This window comes from Adelges cooleyi, unplaced genomic scaffold, assembly GCF_023614345.1.
Source record: "Adelges cooleyi isolate 19-005CV unplaced genomic scaffold, UGA_ACOO_1.1 ACOO_flye_CR_arks_rails_tigmint_CR_PRNA_23, whole genome shotgun sequence".
Taxonomy (NCBI): domain Eukaryota; kingdom Metazoa; phylum Arthropoda; class Insecta; order Hemiptera; family Adelgidae; genus Adelges; species Adelges cooleyi.
The window spans coordinates 4,338,068-4,362,311 of record NW_026095893.1 but is presented as its reverse complement, the minus strand read 5'-3'; the positions used below and the strand labels follow the sequence as shown (position 1 = coordinate 4,362,311).

At 30.6% G+C, this 24,244-nt stretch overlaps 1 pseudogene; it reads left to right on the top strand.

Moving 5' to 3' along the window:
• Nucleotides 1-487: 487 nt before the first annotated feature.
• LOC126836252 (uncharacterized) lies at nucleotides 488-24,244 on the top strand (annotated as a pseudogene).

The following is a 24,244-nucleotide window of genomic DNA, read 5'->3' as shown; positions in this document are numbered from 1 at the left end:
TAGTAGGTATAGGTAAAGTTGTAATTTATAAATGCACATTACATGGTTAATTTTCCAATATTGTTCGTATTGTCGTTCGGGTGTCGCGTCGGCTTGTATACAATATAATAATGTATAATACCATTTTATTTATAATAATAATTAATATTGTTAATACTATATCACCCCAATGCTGTTTTCTCTCCGGTCTGTGCGCAACGTCGGCTGGACTAATAATGGGAACGATTTTTCTCAATAATTTTACACGCGTCTAATTCGTATGACTGATCCTGTGCTGGTTATTTCGGATACAATGTGCGGTCCATTGACAGCTCCAGACGCGGCTAGCAAATCACGTGTGTAAAAGTGGCCCAATTCGGAAGAATTGTCGCTTCGGTAGGTGTAGGCATGTTATAAGGAACACCATCTATATGTATGTGAGAAAGGAGTGTGAGGAGTTAGGCCGAGGCACCTTAAGTCGCTGATACAGTCTCCGGTCCACCACGAGGTATCCATTCGCGCACAAGGTGGCTCCGCTGCCCAAACATGACCGTTGCTCGCTTGCTCTCGACTGTCAGTCTTATCCGCACACTATTATAGTACCCACGTGATTCCTTGCATAAGGGTTTGGTTTTTTATTACATTTTTATTCGAGACGTCAAGATAAAATAATATATCATATTTGATTATCGGGCTTTTTTTTATCGCGACAGAGTGCGTGAGGAAAAACGACTGCAGTGAAGCGGACGACTTCGATGGCCGTGGATATTATGGTTAAACTGCAGCAGATGATATTCACATCTGTGGTGAGTTTTTATTTCACTACTTTTATTATTTATATAAAATACATTTTTATTACTTGCTTTCATACTGTTGATTTTAATGCTTAATATGCTTGATCTGAGAAAAGCGATGGATTACAATTATTTTTTTTTCTTCAAATCGAAAGCCTAGTTTTGATTTACACTTTAAGCGTCTGATTAAGATATATTCGGTACATCATTATGTGTAAGTTATTACTTATTAGTAATAGAAACAGGTAGGACATAAAAAAGACGGTGAGGTTACTGCGTGTCTACCTATATTATAGTGTATGCAAAATTATTTTAAAAATAACGTTTCAAAATAAATGTTAACACCCCGTGACATAATATATTAAAACGTACAAAGTTTGTTTTTGTTCGTCATCTCGATCCAACAACTATTGTCTGACCTTATAGTGCATTTAATAAAAGAAACCGTATTGTTTAATAGGAAATAATAATTATATTTAATCGTTTGTAGATGTATGAAACGAGTTTCCAAAATAGTAAAAAAGACCATTACCCAATACATTAAATACAAACACAAATACATTTTTTTTTGCAAAATACAAAAAAACTATCTGTGATGCGCAAAGCGAAAAGTGACCTCTTTTTGACAAAGTTAATTTTGAGAAAATCACCAAAACATCGATTAAGATCGAAAGTATCGATTTATTATCAGGTTTCATTAACTGTACCTCAGGGCTCAGAGTCTCTAATGAATAGGATATAGGTCAAAACATCAAATCGACTAGAATAATAGGCTAAATTAGTATAAATTGATCTCGGGAAAAGCGACCTTTGTCGGCCGGTTACACAGTCGTAAACTTCAGAGCGCAATAACTTGGCAATTTTTTAGTTACAAAGATGTACCTGCTCTCGAGAACCAAACAAGATTTAGAAAATATCACTAACTCAGTGTTGAAAAATACCGATAAGAGGTCTCTTTTCGTATAAAAAAATTATAAAAATATATTACAGTTCTCGGGATGACAGTGGGTAAAGTATGTTTATTTTTGGTATTTATAAAAAAACATTTATTTGAAACATTTTATATTGTCATTAGCGTTACAATATCAGCTATACAAACACTATGTTACCATTTTAGAGTCTAAAATTTAGACTAATAGAAATTATTTACTTTTAAAAGTATGATACCGGACTCAAATGGTTTATTCTTCTCTAGACGATTCAGTTAATTTTGTATTTAAACATGGATAGTGTTTCTGTTGTGAAACTAAAAAATTATCTTTGGTATTTTTATTTTGTTATATATTTTTTTTTTAAAAATGTGCACATATTTATATGATCAAACTTGTTCAAATTTTTGGTCAGTGCAATACAAATGAATGAAACATATTAAAAATAAACATAATCTTTCAGTAGTTGATATTTAATATCTCGCGAATTTACCAAACCATCAGCGCACCATAAAAATCTGGTAATTGAGCTACGGGAGTTTTTTTTTCTTTGAAACCTTTTTAATTTTCCCCTGTGACGAGAAAAACGCTTTCCAATATGTCCAACTAGGACTGCCTGTGGTCGGATTGAAATATCTCTACCGGATATGACCGTACATCCTCTCATGCTGCTCTGTAGAGAATGTTGTTGGACATTATAAAAAATTAAACGGTTGACGCTGAAAAAAAATTTTGACGCTATAAACCACAACAAGAATAAGTGTAATATGTCATACAACGAGAACGTGATGGTTATAATATTTAATGATACCCAGGGAGTGCGTATCCGTTTTTTGCATTATTGTTTTATATTTTACTGGTACTGGTAGATTACTTGACGTTCAAACCCCATAATTAGTACAAAAAAAAAACATATTATGTGGAAACTATATTGATATTTTATTGCTGTTATTACTATAAACTGTTACTATAAAGTAATTTTTTCCTACCAAGTACTGGAAAAAGTAATAAAGAAAAAATAGGATTTCCTCTTAAAACAAAAAAAATTAGTTTAGTAATTTAATAATATTAGTTGGAATAAAAGTATGTTAAGGGTTGAGGGGTTCACTTATTATATGTATTGCTCCGTTCTACCCCAAATAAATTTCTTAAATTATCACTGTATAAAACTTAAATTGTAAAAAAAATAACCTCCATACGTCCAATCTTGTACATTTAGTTGTAGTTTGTATTTGCATTTTGCTTTATTAAAAAAATTAGTTTTAATGATTTTCCTTTTCTTCCGCTCCGAATTCATTAAAAAAACATTTCAGCTTTTACAGTCTAATAAAATATATCAACAGTTCTACAATCTAATAAAAGTTATAATACATATATACTATATAAAAACATATATAATCTATATCTAAATACATGGATTATGTCTAACAATATGCATTCTCAAGTCACAATACACAATATTATTGTTCTTGCCGTTCCTAAATTGTAACACAATATTCAATGACTACAACATTTTTACATTAACTGCTAACGACGAGAGCTTCTAATGAAAAAGTGAATCACGAAAAATGATTTCTTTTTTATCATATTTTTACCTAATAACCATCTGCTCTGTATTCGGCACGTGGTCGTGCGATTAAAGATGTACAAAAGGCGCGTGCGGTTTACTTTTATTTTTAATCCTAGTGGCGGCGCCAATCGTATTCCAATACACACATTAGTCAATCGACAATCATCATTAATGAAATAATAATTGTATTTATTACTAACACAGTGGTGCACGCGCGCTTCAATAGCTTTTTGTGTGCTTCATTATTACTATTCGATTGTTGAGAGCATAATATTACATTAGTATTATTATTGTTGTTATGTACACTAACTTTCATGCCGGACGCTGATGGTGATTTAAAAGTTACTTATTATAGTACTAACGCTGTGCCGAGTGCTCTGAATACAAAACACTTGCTATAATTGTATAGGTAGTTACTAGTTGGTAGTTTGACGCGGCAAGTAAGAAATAGCATTTATATTTTAGTGTAACCATTTCAGAATCAAAATAATTAGCAGCACTCTAGTGTATTTTTGAAAATTATTTAGTTAAAGCTTTCTTACGGTTTCAACTCGATACAAAGTAATTTTAATAGTATTAAAGCGTGAATGGTAATAATAATACAATGGTATGATAATTGATCACCATTTAATAATCGTGTAACTTTAATGGTTTGCCTTTATTGCAAATGTGTTTCAAAAGTAACACAAGTCAAAGAAGTTGTGTTTTTGAGTTATCGCCATGGTAAAACTTAGGTAAGAAATCCTCTGATAAAAATCAATTTTTTAAATTTTTGTTTACTTTTTGACCTTTGTCTTTTTTGAAACTCGTGCGCGATATGTTACCTCTTATAGGCCCTTGGTTATATACATTATATCGATTTATTGCTTAAAACAAATTTTCCTAACGATTAACGAAATTATGACAATGACGCGAGTCATATACTCAACAAGGACTAAATAAGAGAATAGTATAAACTATTAGGTATCAATTATAAGACATAATCTTTAGCAAACTGGGTATTTTTAAACTTGTGTTTTAAGATAACCTTAAGAATACTTTTATCTATCTATATAACACACATAATATGTCACACAATAAAAAACATTTAATTAAAACTTAAAAACTATTCACCATTTTTGTGAAACAAATTGCAATTACATTTCACCTGTCTGTTCCAACTCACTTTTTTAGAAGTATTTTTTATAAATTATACGATTTTTATATAGTTTTCGTTTAAATACATATAAGCAATAGACATTAAGTTTACGTAATAAAAAAAACATAATCTAATATATTAAATAATAAAAAAAAACATAAATATACAGTTTTATTCAATACAATTTAAGAACATAAAGGAGGGGTTTCAGCTCAAATGCCCCTCTCTCTGGTATCTAATACTACCTGCTAAGTCTTTTTAGTCTGCTCTAAATTGAAATGTATAAAACGTACTGAACTTGTATCTATTTTAATTTCACACTTTTTATTCTCCAAGTATCATATCATCGATTTTTGAATAGTGTCCATAAGCTTCGTTGATCTGATAAAAAATGTCAAATGTTGTGTCCTTAATTCTTTATTGATGGTCAAAGACTTGGTTGTTGTACTTCTGTAGTAATAATTGAGTTAAAATAATTTACATTTTGTTATTTGAAAGGGTGTAAGTATGTTCCTTTATTATTACTTAGGCATCAGAATATATATATATATATATATATATATAATGTAAAATAGTTAAACTGACTGTTGTCTTCGAACTTAAAGTTTAAATAGGTAATCGAGCATGAGTGTTCTCATTCATTTTTCATTTGGGATCAAGGGCATAAATTGGTTTCAGCATAGTAAGCCACAGGGGTTTATCTCGGCCCGTACGTCCTTCTCCTGTGATTGTGAATACTATTTATTTATTTAAATGCGCATTTAGCTTAAACTTTGTATTTACTTAGTAATTTATTGCAGAGAAATAAAAAACCAATAGAAGGCAAAGTATAGTCTCTAATGTTAATGTTTAAAATATTTGTATTTGTATTTATACCATCAGAACACGAATGTTAAACTATACATTTAATTTCCTTTTTTTTTAGATTTTTCCGACGTTGATATCTTTTTTTTACAAATTTATTTTACAAAATGGCTAAAAAAAATGTTGAATGAGAAACAAAGATTTATAAAAATAAACCATGTGGTATATAAGCATTGGGTTAGGCTAATCTAACTTAACCATTTTTCTTACCTTTCTTCACATGAACACACCTATGATAAAAATTGTATGTTTAACTATTCTAACAGTAATGAAGGTATGGTTCAACCTAATGTTTAGCCTGTGTATCATATCTCTATGACAACCACAAAAAGCAGTTTGTCAGCTGGCTTGTACTACACGGCTAGGCTGCAGCCGTGTATGTCTTCAGAAAAACGGGGTTTCGCTAATTTAACGGGAAATAATCTATGAAAAGCCAATAATTTGGCTTTCTCCAGAAATTGGGCGATTTTGTTCAGACATAAGTTTACGCAACACAATCATAGAACTAAACGAAATTATCCGTTGCATCCGTACCGATTTTTTTCATTTTATTTTTGTACAGAGATTATAAGATTTATGTCTGAGAGGCGGTCAGTGGTTTAAGACGTCAGTAGATATCAAGCACCGTGAAATATTATATTTACGCGTGCACTTATATTGCACAAATTGTTATTAGTTGGACGCACAAGCGATTAGCTCAAAAAAGAAAAAAAGATAATAGATTAATATCCCTGGCAACACGTACTTGCATCCTACGACCTAATAAAAAACATTTTTATACCTTAGAATATGCACGGTTAATTTGCTCTGCTGTCATTTCATAAAAGTTGGCGACAGTTCGCCGGTTATTGTAGGTCACGTTCAGCGTAGGTAGTGTAACTCTACTTGAAATGTTCACATATGTCAATATTATATTATTACCCAACGGTATTTGTTTTTTTTTTATTATTTACCTAACATTTCGAATACAATATTGGTTTTTAAAATATTTAAAATGATTTTGTTTTTAACGCGCCGTATCAATTACATGGTCAATAATCTATTATAATGAAATTTCAAACCAGTTGCAATTTATAATAATAGAACACACAGAGGAAAAGTCTAACATATGTTCGAATTTAAAAAATTATACTAACATCACGCAGAAATTGTTACAGAATATTGTGTAAAAAACGTGCACACATTTTTTTGTAGCCAAATCCAAGTGATCCAGACATGTGTCCATGCCCCCCGACGTTTGTCTGGTAGACAACCGATATAAAGGATTATATTACCTGTCGCGTGACATCCATTATATACACAATATATATTCCTCTCAATATTATACGTATGTTTGTTATGATCAGTCGCATTAGTTTTCTCATACATGTAACATGTAATATATTCTACATCTAACTACACTACATCAGGTACCTATATGATTTTGTTGAGAGCAATTGATTCCGATATATTTTTTAGGAAGCTTGCTCATATAGCTTGTAGGTCTCACAATTTTTCAAAGTAATAACATGTTGAACGAATGAGTTTTGGAAGCAAGTTAAATATTTGTATGATAGCGTTGTTTGAACAAGTTAAATGTCAATGTCTACTATACATATGCGCAATTTCAAGTTTATTATAATACAAATAACGTATGCTATTTTTAAATGAACCAATGTTTTCTTTTTGTTGAAAAGTCAACAATACTAACTTCATAATAATAACGTCGTCGTGTATGTACTTATAATAATTAAAGTGAAAACATATTTTTTGAATAATAAAATCATACTTTAGTGAGATATGTTTATATTTTAAACATTTTGTTTCCTTTGGAATTTATGTCATGCACAACAATTATTATATTATCATAAAACTACTAGTACACGATTTGAAGAGTTTCTTTTTATATCTCTAACATGACAGTGTGTTACATTTTGTTCTATATAATAATATTTAATACACAAAATGATATAAGTGTGTGTCCATGAGTATACAAACGAACATTCATTTAAGCACACTTGGATGAAATTATTTATCACAAGCAGACAATAAAAAATCCGATTTACACGAAAAGTACATTTAAAATAACTTAGAAAATATGCTTAACAACGATATAAAAAAACATTTTATTTTATTGAATGTTTTCAGAAAGCCACAGAGGGATTTCTACGAAAAAATAGTGTCTACAAAGCGGTTTTTCTTAAATGAAAAATACTTATTAAATATTTTTTTAGACCAAATAAAGCTTGGAATGCATAAAACAAATTAATTCTAGTAGAGAAAATGTCGGTTAATAGTTAGGGACCTTAATCCATATTGGATGAGGGGGGCAGTGAGACATTTGTACCTATAGGAACTGAAAATTAAGCAACAATAAAACCAGAGCTACTAATCAGGACAGGGGTTGGTTATGTGACTAATAACCTTTTTTTAAATAACAAAGGTTAATATACATATATATGTTAAAGTTTTACTTTTACAGAAAATAAAAGGTTAGTTTTAAAAATTGTTGATATTTTAATTTTTATTAGCTGTTTATACCATACCGACGGTCTTATGCACCGGGACGGTAAGTGCATATTTGTTCGGAAATGAAGGTATGTATAGCAGTAATTACCAAATAAACTCCTACACAATTTGTACGAGTATTAGAAGTCAAGATTTTTATAGTTCAATGTTAGAGGATATATAATTTTATTATATACATATAATGATATGGCATAATATATTTGCAGACATCTTTCGTGAACAATTACCACACTTGTGCACTAGACCGTCGATACATAATATGCCTGAAATAGAAATTCAATGTAATGAATAACACAAACGAAAAAAAAAATGCTATCTTTCATCTGACTGTCTTGAGTTATCTGAACGGTTATTAGTATTAAAAAAATTCAGTCAAGGTTTCGTGATGACATTACACTGTAAAGATATCGTTTTTGAAACCGTAATAATTTCAATATTTTTTTCGTCTTTATAATGTTAACCAGTCAAAGTTTATAGATATTATCTATAAACATTGTTTACCAATGGCCATTCTAATAACATTTTTGTTTTCAAGAAATTTCTGTACAATCGACCAACACAGACACTTAAATTGAGGTTTAAATAAAATTTGCATTATAGAAATGTTTTCAAATTCTCTAATGGGAGTTGGGACAATATTAACAGTTTGAAATTATTAATATAAATTATCATATTGTTAAATAGTTCAAAAATGAATATACCTTTTCTTTAAATAACCAACAGTTTTGTTTTTGGTTCAATCATACAATTCAAATTAAAAAATCTTTGATACTTTTATGAAAAAAATTTGAATTTCCCCGAATTGTTACCCCATTTGTTACATTAAGTTATAGTAGAATTAGATACATTAATTTTTTGATTTTTTTTACAAAATATTTTTATGTATTTAATCATTAAATACAAAACCATATTATTAAACGTGACATTGTCGGTGATTTATTTCTAAGATTATAATATAATATGTTAACGAAATCACAAGCGTTACGCTCGTAATTGGATATGTAGAACAAAATATATTCAAATTATTTTTCTCTGACTGGTTGGGCAAACGTCCGCCAAAACCAAATCTCCTATGACTTGCACTATTCGTTATTATTTGTTAATAAATCATAAGTCTGACGATAGAGAATTTTTTTTTTTATTTATAAATTTAATATGTGTATTTACTATTATTAATATAAACGCCGCGTATAACATAATAGGTAAACAATGACGGACGCCGGTTAATTTCGACAAGCGTTTTCACGCGTGCCGACCGATTTGTTCACATCAACGAGCACGTACGAAAATCAATTTAAAGGAGACTTGTGTTTTTATGATATTTACATACATTATTATTACATTACATAATAGAATTTGTTAGCAACGCGCATGCCGTTATCGTCCGTTGATCTTTGCGATTACAATAATCTTGACTCCTGTATTATGTATGATTTCTTACAGGTAACCCGTTGTCATGTAATTTATGTGTTTGTGTGAAATCGATTATTTCTTATGAGTACAGATCGTAATCCACTTGGGCATTAACTAATATACATATTATAATTCTATGGGACGGTTTTTTTTTTTCAAAAACGCAGTTTTGAAAAAAACTTTCTGTATCATACAACAAGTTTTATTAACATTTTAAACAACATAATATACCCTTTATCAAATACTATAATATGGACTTTTAGAAGGCCTAGTAAACATATCGTTAACGGCTTTTCTTTTTAATTTACTGTTAAGTTTCTGTCGATTTATTTGTTGTTCTGATATTTGTGCATGATTGTGATCATTATAAAAATATTATTATCATTCAATTTCAAAAAAACACTTACACGTTTTAACTGTGCAACACCAACGATGAATAATATCATTTTTTAGAAACATATAAATCTAAATTTGTAACCATCAACTACTTTCAACGTTTTATTTCTTTCGCTTTTCATAACGTTCATTTTATTTGTATTAAATTGAAAATAATATACTGTATAACAGTACAACTACACACGATCAAATGCACACTGGCTGCTAGTAATATTGTTATTTTAGTGAACATATCTTTATCGTAGATTGTTACTTTAAATTATTTTGCTGACTGGAAACAAACAGAATATCCCGAGACGCGGTTTATGTATATATAAAATATACCCGGGCCGCAATTTATACAACAAATTAAAAATGGGCCGCAATTTACAGTGACCCCCTGTCCCGGCCCCAGTCTCATTCCCAGATCCAGTTCCAATAGTCCCTAGAATCGTGGTACATAGAATCGGCCTGTTCCATTAATCATCACCTACCATTCGCTCGAGTATCGTGGTTACCATGGTTACAAACCAAGTGTTTATTTTGGGTTAGCAACGAAAAATATTTCGTATTAAAAGTACAAAATTCGTGTTTGAGGCCACTCTTAGGGGTGAAATTTTCGAAAAGTACTATGCCAGTTAGGTTCGCGGGAGTGTACTCAACAACTTCCCAAAGTTTCATGGCGATCGGATGAATGGTGTACTAATGCATAAAGGACATACAAACAGACATTCATTTATACATATATATATATAGATTAAAGACAAAAAAATGATTTATGATTAAATATGATGTCGATATCCGATATATTAAAAAAACCAACATTTTTTTGCAAAAACTATGAGCCAGTATTAAAATAAAACCAATATCACAAACCTATTCCCAATAAAACCGATATTACAAATTACCTACCATTGATTATTGTTTATTATTTTAAACTTATTTATAGTTTAAACTCAATGATACTAGCATTAACATAATATGTAGGCTTATTTGCAAATACATTGTAATAATATAGATAATGTAGTTAAATATACAAATTAATAATTACACCTTGTCCGTCTTTAATAGTTTTAATATTAGTCTTAACTTTTAACAATCAATATTTTTTTTAACAAATTAACCATTTAAGAAATTTAAAAATATATAAGTATCGTTTTGAGACAAATACAATTTTAAAATAAAATAGATACTTTTAACAAACATTCTTGTATAATATATCACTCATAAGAGTTCATGAATGCATTTAATTTGTTTTGTTTTTTTTGGTATCGGTTCAAATATCGGTTTCCAAAAAAACACCGATACCGATACCACTAATATAGGCCGATATCGAGTATCGGTTAAAGTATCGGCCCACCAATAGTACTTTTTATACATGATTTAAATACATCAAATAAACGTTTTACTTTCAACCTAAATACAAACTGTTCAACTGTGAAATTTTTGTCAACAGCTGTTGTTAGAATCACAAGTAAATGTCAAAATTAAAAATCGAATTTTTAAGACTACGAAATGTATTACACAAGTAAATGAGTAGCGACAAATTTCAAAAGACAGATAGAATGAAGAATGCATGCCGATTTATCAAAAAAGTGACTTTCACTTGTTCGAATAAATTTTGTTGATCTTGTTTGGACAACAGCGGAGATGTCATGATTACAATTAAAATCGAGCACGTACCTGTTTTTTATTTCTATCGTTTTTCACTCACGGCTAAAAAGATTAAAGATATTATGATTTTAATAAAAAATGTCATACTGGGGTAAAACGGCAAGCAATCAGGAGGAACGTGGCTTAAACTACTAGAGTCGACCGTGGTACCTATCTGCTGGTCCTCGTTAACGGTTAATAATAATAATAATATAGCTCGGACCGATGTACGGTGAAACACCAAAACGGAGAGCGTGGAAAATTATTTGTTACAAAACGAGTAGGACCTTGCAGTGTCCGTGCACTGGAAAGCTAACGCACGACTAAGACTTGCTTTTTTTTCTTTTATCGCGTCTAATTAAAGTCCACCATTTGAACAATTTCAAATAGGTCTAAATGTACAAAAACCGAGTATGCAGGTATTAAATAATTGTCAAATCCAACACGATTATCTCAATCGTGAGTGAACTATAATAGGTTTATTACAAACCTAATTGGAATGAAATAGCATAGCATATTTTTAAGTGCGCACACTACCTCTAATTGATAACATAAAGCTTTGTGCAGGCAATATATGTAATCGTATGATTTTAACTATTTTTATATTAACGTATTTATGCGAAAACAAAAAATATATTATAACCATTTTCGTTTAGTTATTACACATTTTTTAGTTTCAACTCTTCAAGTAATACTAATAATAATAGTTAATGCATCTGGTCAGACGTACCTATTATTTTTTTTTTAACTGTAACTGGCAAATTATTCTGTCAAAAAAATTTTATAACTTGTCGTTAATTTTTTTTTTAGACATAAAGCGAAACATACTTTTTTCTCTTTAATTGGCGAGAATATACAATATGGACGGTGGCGAGATTTCTTTATTGTTAAGTATAATATACGTTTACTTACGGTTTTTATTGCCAAGAAAGGTGTGAGACTTTAGTTAAATAATATAAACGCGAAAGTTGAGTGCATAACAAAGAAATTATTAACAGCGCTTACTTACTTCATGAATAGTTAATTTTTTAGATAACAATGTGTCGGTTATAAGAACCTATCATTTTTGTAGGTAATTATTTTCCCTAGTATACTGTTTTACTTTTTAGTGTGAACACATAATAATAATGAACTTATTTAAAAAAAATGTAAATAGTTTTAGTATTTGCAATATTAAAAACAACTCCCCTGTTATTATTATAATTTTTTAAAAATAAATATTTACTTTAATATTAATGACATTTGTCCGAACTATTATTGTATCTAAGACTCATATAAAAGAAGATTAACATTTTCAATGCTAATCATAACCGAGTAGTAAACTGTTGTTACTTTCACACAATGGCTTACGACATATAGCTTAATTAATGAATTTAATAGTTAATTAAAATATAAAATTATATACATTTAAGTGTTATAATATTTACATTATCTCAAGAACTTATGCAAGAATATAAATAAAATAACCTTTTTTTAATAATCGTTTTCCGGCTGCCGGACTATATTAGAAGCGGATGTGACTTTTTTACAGGATGCCTCATTTGGATTTTCTCTCTCAAATTTCGATTTAAAATTTTCCTTGCAGCGTAGTCACTCATGGCAATTTAATCTACCTAATTAAATCCTACCATTGTGTGGTAGGACAGTTACCACAATTTATTGCTTTAAGTTTGCAAGCCGATCGGATCCATAATTTAATTTGAAGGTTATATTCAATTTATAATGCATAGCAAACCGGATGTATTTTCAAATAATACCTAAACAAAACCGTTATATATATATATATATATAATATAATATTATTTTAATACGAACCACTGCGGTTGATATAATTTCTTAATTGGTTCAATACTTGTGTGCGTATATGTATATACGCTGCCCGTGTTTCTTTCATTCATATTGTGTTTCCCTTTTTTATTTTTTTTTTAAACCGCACGCGGACCCATCATCAATCCTCACAGATTTTCCTATAGTTTTTATTTTACTTCATTTACTCGGCCGGTGACAGATGGCACAATGAGAAATGGCGTTGGCGGCGGACAATAATATTGCACATAATAATTAATTTGTCAAACCGACACACAGTTAGCACTGCGCTAGGGACTCTCACTAACTATGTATAGGTGCCGTCGCCAACTATAATGATATTATTATTTTTATAGCCGAGAAACTTACGGTCGACAAACGAAATGGAATGCAAAATTATATATCTATTATAAAATAATAGTCGTCCGAATGATTTCCATTTCATTTTCGTTCCCTTATCGTATACGGCTGTTAGTGAACACATATTTTCATACTTCGGTTTTGATGAACCTAAATAGTATAAATACTCATTTGTATAATAATCGAATACACTTCTAAGATACCAAATTTTCTTTACTTTAACTATACGTGATAGTGTTCAAACGATTTAGGTCATTATTTTTTTTAATATTGTTCTAAATAAAATATTATATTACTTAATTTGTACACAGAATAACCATTAAAATACAATACAGGTTTTGTATGCGTTATTCACATGATGTACATGAACCATTAAAGCGGAATAATAACTTCGTAGGCCATAGTTTCAGAATAACTTGAGCCGGGAAGGTCACAACACAGGTCTTTGGGAATTATTGAAACTGAAAATGAAAAAAAAAAAATTAAACAACTCTTTCGACGCGAATGACGAATCTGTAAATGTTTAATCGATAGTGGGACGAAAATATTAACTTTATTAGAATTTTAGAATACATTGACTATATAATATCCTTTTTCTCATTTAAGCTATCATATATAATATACTGTACTGTCGTATATATATTTTTTAAGTAAGCCTAAAAATTTGAAGCCTGGTCATGAGTATTATAATTGAAAGAACTATAATTGGAAAGATTTTATAAAGCTCCTCCATTCGAATCCAGTTCTTTCATGGAAATGGTTTGAGTTATTTTCAGCTATGTACCTTCGGCATATGTTGTTGAAATTGCTGTTTGACGTTGTGTTACCTACCAACAGATATAAGAATATTTGCAGGAGAGAGTAGAGACCGTTCAGTTAAAAACACATTCTGTGCAAACTATATTAGAGGTAAAACGCGGCGTGCAAGTATATCAAACACCTGTAAGAAATTTGTTTTTACTTATTGGCTAACCATCGACATATATTGAATTCTATAAGTAAACATTTAGGATCGATGTAGGTAATACCAAACGTGCTATCAAAACTTATAATGATTTTGTAAAAATAGATACCACGCTTTCGTCAGAGTACACACCGAGTCTATAATTTGTGTTCAAACATCATTCTAATAACATACTTAATGCGTCAATATCAAAATAAAATATAGCAGGACATTCTTACTTTAAAATAACAGCTGCGATCATGATTATACTATTATAGCGTTTAATTATATACTATTAGATGTCGTACGCCAAGTCTAAGAGATCGGCCCTTGTAATTTTCTACAGACCCGTGTGTGGGCGTTAAAGTCACTTGCTAATATTTGTTTGATTTTTTTTTTATAGCTATTGGCCACGGTGATGGTGGCCAGCGTGCAGTGTTCTGATCACGATCCCCAAGACCGGGTTATGCACAGCCACGAAGATGAGGTGGAAGCGCATACACGGATAGCAATGCTGAAGGGAAACAGCGATGGTGATTTCGGTGCTCGGGCACACATAAAGGAAGACACGCATGGTCGAAAACAAGCCCACGCCGTAGCGTTCTGTGACTGTAACGGACAAGGTAACTCCAATATAAATAATATATTATAGCCCTATATTTAAATGTAAAGAAGCTGATATTTGATCTGAAGAAAAGTATCCATTCGATTATTATACTCGTATATATTATATGTATTAATGAGGCCCATTATTTTTTTGACAAAACAAAATGATCTTGTTTTTTTGTTGATTTGACATTTTAATATGTTTTTTGATCATAATAATCAATAAAAATGCCATCATTAGTATATAGTAGTATCTACACAATATACGTATTGATGTATTTACAAATGTGATTAAAGATGCACATTACCGGAATGTATTCCGTTGATTTTAAGAATATTTTTCGAATTCCTCGAGTTAAAAAACAACTTAACTATGTCGGTTTAACAGCGAGTAACTAGTTATAGGTATTTGTTGGAGAAGCCAGAAATAAATTAACTGTGCGGGAACGGTGCGTATCAAACGTAGTGTATAAAAAGAAAGTCGCTATACATACGTATCATGCGGAAAAATTAATAAAGCAGAAGAACTATTTATTTGAAGGAAAGATTATAACCGTTCTGAACGGAGAGATTGTATCAATATGTTGTAATATTATTATTGATTAAGGATTTGCCTTGTACTATTTGTTTACTTTACCAATAGATAAGCATAATCGAGAGTATGTACTACCAAGTGCTTTATGATTGTACGACACCTGACCTTTCTATAGGCATGTAATAATAATATACATATGTTTGCTGAATGTCCCATCATATGAACATCACATTATTGATTATACCACAGCGTCTGAATACTTAGTCTGACGACTAGATCCTATTGTGCTTATTCGAATTGTTATAAATCAGTTAGTCGAAAGAGAGAGAGAAATATGCTACGAGATTCGTGCTATAATTTCTCAATACTTATCTCATTAAAAGGGAAGCATATTAAAAAGAATAATAAAGTGAAACTTGTTATATACATTATGTGGGATTTATAAACTACACACATATAATATGGATGAATGTATCAGCATGTGATCGCGATATGAGAAAAAGAGACAAATGATCTTCGCGGTGAAAGAATGGAAGATGTATATTATAAAGAGAAAAATTATTAATGGGTTCGTCACATAAACCAAATGTAAATTCCAGGATGAATATGCATATTAAGTTTATTTTACGGTTTTTAATTTTACATTGGATTTTGACTGTATGGTTCATTAACCAATATTAAATTTAAAAAAAAAAAACACTTTTTTATCACAATTGATTATTAATTCAATCAATGATAGTAATTAATAATTATTTACAATTACGTCCTATGCTCTCTATGAACAACAATTCTAACTACTTTCTAGTTTCATAATTTCCACAATTATAAAGCGATGTAAATGTTTTTCGTTATGAGAACTAGTGGTAAAGTATTAATTTTAACAATTTTTAAAATATAATAAAATCACACATTAACAAACATGTTGTGAATTAATATTTACACTATGTACTTACAAAGCATAGCCAAAGTTAAAAACAGGAAAGATTGTTAAAATTATAAAAAAACACAAGTTAATATTAGTTAATAGTAGATGATTAGTATACATATTTGGGCCTCTCCGCGAGGTTCCTCAGTGAGGCTCAGATACCTTTGAAAAAAAAAAAAATGTAATAATATTTTTATTGAATATTTGTTTTATATACTAGATTCACATAATTAATGATGGGTATTAACTGTTGTTGTCTCATTAATTATATAGCAAAGAAAAAATGAGTTTTTTTAAATTATATATTTTTAGTAAAATACTATATATTTCATTATATTAGGTATCAAAATCGGATAATAACTGCGTCCATTAGTCAGGCTGGTCAAATAGTTTTTTAAAAATATTTTTCTTAGTAAAGACATTATCTTGTCTAAATATCGTGACTGCCTTGGGATAAACATGTTCATGCCTTATATACAGCTATCGAGATTCCCATTAGGTGAAAAATATAACACACCGGTAAAAGTTAAACTTCATTGAGTTAAATCAATCTTAATTACGATCAAAATTTGACACATTCTTGACCTATTTCCTAAAAAATAATCCTAATCCTGTGTATTTAATACTAACACACAATTGTGAAATACTTACATTTTTGTTCACTTTATCGTTTTTAAAAATTCACTTAGGTTAGTGTTAAACATTATTATATATCTAAATTATTCTCTTCTCTGAAAAATGTGAGAACAAAAAGCATCAAAGTTCGAGGAAATCTTTTCTCAATCTAATCAACTACTTACTACACCAGTGCTTAATATAATAATTACCGATGGTTCTCGTCAAGTTAATCAATGAAGTTTATCGAATACATTTTTATAATTTGTATCTTTAAAATATTAGATTAATATTATAGTATTAATTCAAGTATTTATTCAACTGTTATAATATTTCAACCTAATATTTGAGGCATCTATTTTCAAAACCAGCTATAACACCAATTTTTCAAGACGATGTTTTTTTGTATTTCCTTAATGGTCACACTGTATCAAAGTAAGCTATAAAAAATATTGAACATAAAATAAGGTTATAACTGATGTAAACTGATAATGGAAAATTTTGTTTGGTTTCAAAACCACCTATATCATAAAGCCATATGTGAAAAAAAATTAAATTGTTGGTATTAAATACAGCCATAGGACGAAATTGACAACAAAACCAGCTATATCGAAATTATAAATCTATTTAATTATTGTAATAATATTTATACAAAATAAGTCGTTATACACAACGTGTATACACTCCAAAGCTTTGATTTCATATTCATTATAAAATCATTGAGTCAAATCTTAACCCTATTATCGTTTTTAGTTGTTTTTGGAAAATTTAAAAAATTACTTATGTCTGGTTTTGAAAATAGACGCCTTATTTCTTATTTATCACTTCTTTCGGGCCATACTATAGGATTACTTCATTAAAGTAGTTTGAATAATGAAAAAACATAACGTTTTAGTTTTATAGTATTACGTTTAGATAATACCTCACATCGACCGGATCGGTATTATAGTTGTTAATTATGTAAGACTATTGTAGTTTTTCGGTTAAAGGTAAATATTATCCATTATTTTAAACAGATTATCTGACGTTTTGCAATTCTTGGCGTGACTATGTGGATGCCGACGCGTAGCTTTACACCAACGCATTTCTGCACGAACGCCGTTATACAAACTAAACATATTTTTTAATAATTTATTTTACAATAAATAGGACCCATGGCAATAAAAGGGATACCATTACGGACAGTGTACTTTGTACAAATGATAATTATAATAGCAATTCAAGCAAGCGCGCCCGCAGGATAAAATGCCACCCGGGGCAAGATCAAAATTCTAAAGCCAAATCAAAAAGGTTATTTAAAATTTTAATATATTTCTAGTGTCTTCATTCTAAAATAGCATAACCTACATAGAAAAAAAAACAACATTATGTCATCACATAAGGCCGTTTTATGTGTAGGTTTACAATACAATATTAATATTTTTTAAATACATGTTAATGTAGATGTTAAAAATGAATTATATTTATATTAATTATCAAATAAAAATTGTATGCGTCTTGGTTGCATACAAAATGATTGTATAAAATCTTCAATAATTTTTTTTTTGCTTTTTAACAATGTCTTTATGTATATACAATAAGGCTAAGCCATTTAATCTATCTTCAGAGATTGAATTACGCACCCATGTCTAACCTTTTTAATGAGCTGTAAAAAAAATATATATTGTAAAGATGAATGAAATGCCGGAATAGACTTTTTTATTTACAATTATATTTACAATTATTTACAATTAAAATATACCTGAATGACCTTTCAACACCACAAGTTGTTGCTGGAAGGAAAATTGCTATCATCGCACACATTTTTATAGCAGGGAGTAATTCGGTTTCTTTTAAAACATCAGTGAAATTTATCATATGTGGTACTTCTTTTAAACTCCACAAATTGAACCATATCAAACCTTCCTCGACAACAAAATCAAATACCATAGAAATCGGACTCGGGAGATTTTATAGTTTTAGGCGACATGCAGTCATGTGTAAACATTGTAAACTAATAAATACGTTCAAGATTATATTTTAGATTATCTAAAAATATAATAATTTTTACTAAACTTCATAAATGAATCTCAATAAAATTATGTTATAATTAATATGCGTGGCATTAAATTAAAAATAGTTTTAAAAAATTCCCAGTAGGGGCAATGGCCCCTTTGGCCCCCCTGCGGGTGCCCTTGAATTCAAGATGCCCATATTAATAGTTTACACGGATTCCGCTTAAACTTTAATGCTTTTCAACACAGAAAAGGCTTCGACTAATTCAAATAAATTATCACTGGACAATTAGAAACAAAAAATGATGTACACAGTACAACCTCTATTACTAAGTATAATTATATGTATCATTTCACTTGCCAGTTAAATTAAGTATTAACCGAAACCTATTCCAAGTTGAGAATAGGAAGTACTGGGTTCATGACAAGAACATGTCTATGTTGTCCTGACGTGATCTAAATTTCTTCTTGTCGACCGTTTTCAATTTATTTTAGTTTTTTGTTTTTAATTTGTGGGTGCACTTAAGTCTTTGTTTGTGATACGTATAAGTGTGCACGTGTGATGGTATCAAGATCGTTCCTCGTTTTTATTATTAACACTTTTTTTTTGGTCCCGCAATGTAAAAAAAACAAATACACAGTCTCCGTCGTCCTATAAGATAATTGGTTAAATTACCTTTTCCGTTATTTTTCCTAATACCTGTATTGTTGGACAATTCGTTCGACATATTATTATCACAACATGAAATTATCCCACGCACTATTGTACGTGCCCAAAGCTATTCATATATTTTTATTCTATATCCGGAATTTTTTTACGTTTATAATAAAATACAATTTTGAAGCATTCGAGAGACGCAGCGTAACCGATTACAAAAGTCACTAAATACAATAAAATGTAATTTGCTACAGTAGAAAATCATGAAATTTTGTTACCAGACACAACTATGGTCATGGAATTATAAAATGTTATAAAAAAAACATTATGAATGTTATAGGGGGATATACAATGCATATGTTAACACGTTCACTGTCCGCTGACCCCTATGTGGTTCATGATTTATTTTTAGATAAGTCCCTAATTTATTAATTAATTAATTAATTAAGTCCCTATCATCTCACCTGTCCAACTGTGTTATTATGAATTTCATAGAATATAGTCCATACAAATAAATATCCAGAGAAATAAATGTTTGAAATGAACCACATGTGGATCATGGACTACTTAAATAGGTTTAACGTGACCCATATATGGATCATAGGACTGATAACTTTTGATTTAATTTAACATTAGGACAGTGAACGTGTTAATACGTACATATTATATACACCATCTCTTATACACACATGGCTTCCCACGTCACCCTTACCGTTTTACAATTTTTAACATAATATGGCTATTAACTTAATCTTAACTAATCTAATTTCACATCAAGATCAAGTAATATAATTATTAACAACATAGAAATGCATCGAAAATTAATTTAGTGGCTGTAAGTACTGTAAACAAATAGTGTTTTCGTACGCAGTGTTTACACCAGAATGAAATAATACAAAATAACGATATTGTTCTCTCACTTGACACTTCGACGTTCATCGAAAAACGGCAAGAATATATCTGTCAGATATATTAATTATATCAGTGTCATTTAAATTATTTTTATTTTTTGTTATGTATTATTTAAAACATAAAATCGATCGCTGGAAACTAATAGGAATTCCCGGGGAATATAACATTTTGCCCATTAGGGACTCGGTGAGAAATCCAATTGAATGTTTTGTGCTATTAGATAGGTTTCTATATAATGTCGTTGAAAATAGTAAATTAAAAATTGTAAGTATTATTAAATAAAAAATAATTACCAACATATTTTCCCTAAGTTATATCTCTAGACTTTTATTCGTATGCGCGTAGGCCTTTAATTTGTATCTGGCTTTTGTTTAACTCGCTGTAAGGCGTGGTTAATGGTTATCCCAATGTTGTTCAGTGTTTGCGTACAAATAGACACAAATCCACTATAATACAATGAGCACCAATTATGATTGAATAATTAATACTGATTTTTCGATTTATCTTATAGGATCATGGAGGCCTTTGTTCAAACCGTCGCATCTCCTGAAGTCGCAATTTCCGGAACACCATTCGATCCACGACGAAGTGGATACGCATTTCGAAAATTCCGTCGGCGGCGACCAAGTGGACAACCACTTGCCGGCTGAAACCAGCGGCTCGCCCAATAGACACAATCACATGATCCACCTGCATCTGATACCTCACATTTACGTGCCGGTCATGCATCAGACCGGGTTCGCCGCTCCTCTGACCGAGGCCAAACACGCCGACCATCAGAACCACGTGGTCGACGACTCGTCCCTGTTGAACCAAGACCTGTCATCGGAGTTCCCCAACAGCGACCCCGTTGATACCGCAACGGTGGCGCCGGAGGAGGCGGCAGTGGTTCAGCGAGTAGCAGCGTCAGCGGCGAGCACGTTTCCGCCGAACCCGAGCAGAACAACTACAACGGCCATTCCGGCGAATCCTATTACACCATTGCGGAAGACACCGGGCCCGACCATGAGCTTAACGAACATTATCCAAGCATAAGCGGCATCGGCGACAATAGCGCACACGACGAATTCGACATCAACTCAATACCCGACGGGCCTCATACGTATCAGGTCTGGTCCAGAAACCCACTAAACACACCTTCTCCGTTCCATTTTTAAACGGCATTAAAACATTTCCGAAGAACGACCCTTTTTATCGTGGTTTACCTGACACAATTTTCGATTTTCAAAGGGGTTCTGTAAAGGCAATTTATGTCAAAATCATTATTTAAATTAACAACATTGGTATAATTTAATTAGAACAGAATAAAAAATATTCATGGGTAGCTCATTTTTTTTATTCGACTATTTTAGCGTCTATTATTATCGTTATATCATTATTATTGGTTATGCAGTGTCTGTAAAGTGGTCTTTGGTCTTTCTGGCTTTCTAAATGTTACCAAAATTTTAAAACTTTGCGATTACCATCATATGGCACTAAATTAATCAGTTGCTAGTTTTTACATCTAAATTTAAAAAGACGAGGCGTCCTCGTAAAAAAAAAACAAAAAAACATATTAAGTATTATTATGCTTTTAGCTTTGCTATGTAAGTATTTCTGTCTATATATTTATACAAATAATATAAATCTGTTGTCTTTACTCTTTATAATACATTTTATCGAACAATCGCCTACCCTTTACGCCTTAATTAAAAGGTGGTCTGGCGTCCTAGAAGTTTTAAAGTAATGAATTGGCTCTTTAGTAAAACAAATATATCCTAGAAAGAGTAGTAAATGTCAATCTGTCTTTAGATAATACGAATAAACCTTAATGGAAACTAGTCGTTTTTATTGCACAGATAAAATAGTCTACATTTAATGTTGCTCCTGAAATATACGAACGTAACTGTATTTTTTGTTGCCTACACTTATCCTACATTTCTTTAATGAGTGTCCAATAAAATAAAGTACTAAAAACTGTTTTGCTACATGTTTTTAAAACATTTAGCTATCAATTGATTTTGATTTCTACTCATTTTTATATCCAGAAAAAAACCAAAGTTCTGTCGTCCATTTAAAAAATATATAGAATGTATAAAATTATAGTTGATATTTTAGAATCATTTAATAAAAAATAGCTGTCGTAAGTTGAATTATTTTAATCGTTCAACATTAAATTAAATGTCTTATAAATGATGTACTAATTTCAAGTATGAATTAAGTAAATAATAATTTTTTTAAGGCATTAAGCCCAATTATATGTTATTTTCTATTTTAATTATAAGTATTTAATTGTATAAAATCATTGGATCACCCAGACATGTTTTTACGCGTTTAAACATTTTTACATTGGGTATTTTCGTTTTTTTTTTTTAATTATTAGTTTTATGATATTCTATTTTCTTTGAATACCACAAATAACATTTTATTACTATCAGTGTTTTACGTTCTAAGTCGTTAATTGGTATTTTTTTAAAATTTTCAGGTGCACGAAAGCGATGACATGACTAAAGACTACAGCAGCAAGAAGCATGTGTTAAGCGCCGCTTCGTCTTCGTCTCCGAATGTCAACAAGAAACGTTTGTTGCCTAAGCACAGAAAATCGGCGCCCAAACCGACAGACAGATCCAAGTACGGCCGAAAGCTATCCAACAGACAGGACCTGAAAAATTTATTGGTGATGAGGCCGCCTCCACTAGGCCAACCGCAGACCTGGAGGTACATGTACCCGCCACCTCCGCACATTGTGTCCATGCCTGTCATGCCCCGTCATCAGTTTTACCAGAGAAAACACCAGCTCATGCCCATGCCCAAGCCCATGCCCATGCCTATGTCCATGCATAAGACTCGAACGGTGCCAGTGATCTTGCACATCCGGCAGAGGAATGACAAATATTAAATAATATTATATACATATTGTAACAATATAATATTATGTAATACACTAGTGCATAGTGGTAGTGACGACCTGACCGTTGTTTTAATGTACATAACAATTTGTTTCGAAGCTCATTAGCAGTTGTGGGTTTTTAAACATTTTTTTCTTGTTGTTGTTTAGTTGTATGTGTATAGACAATTCCGATTTCCGTAAATCAATATATTATGTATAATAATATACTACAAGACGTATATTCGTTAGTTTCTCGAAACTACCGGAAATGTTTTTAAATCCAAAACGAAATTGAGGTTTTCATATCTAAATAAATAACTTTTTTTTTTTAAAAAATGGGATTTTTTACAAGTTTTTTTTCTGATAGTTCAACGAAATACTCATCGATAAAATCGTGTTTGCTGGACAGATTAGGCCTGCAGATCAGACTTTTATTTTTAATACTTATCTTCAATTGTTATTACCAACATACACAACTAATATTCTTTATCATCGTTCGACCACATTATTACACAGGTGTATTTCATATTTCACCGCACCGTGACACGATCCGAGAAAAATAAAATAAAAACAAGTTGAAGATTACAAAACATGTTTCAACTTCTATATTGTCGGCTAATATAACACAAATATTGTATATTGCTATAATTTCCATAATATTGGGTGAGGGCAAGGGAACATGAAATGCCATAAACACAAGAACGTATTATAATAAAAATACGATACATAATTAAACGATAAGTGTGTTGTAACAATATTAAAATGTACATATTGATGTTAAAAAAGTCTCATGCGATC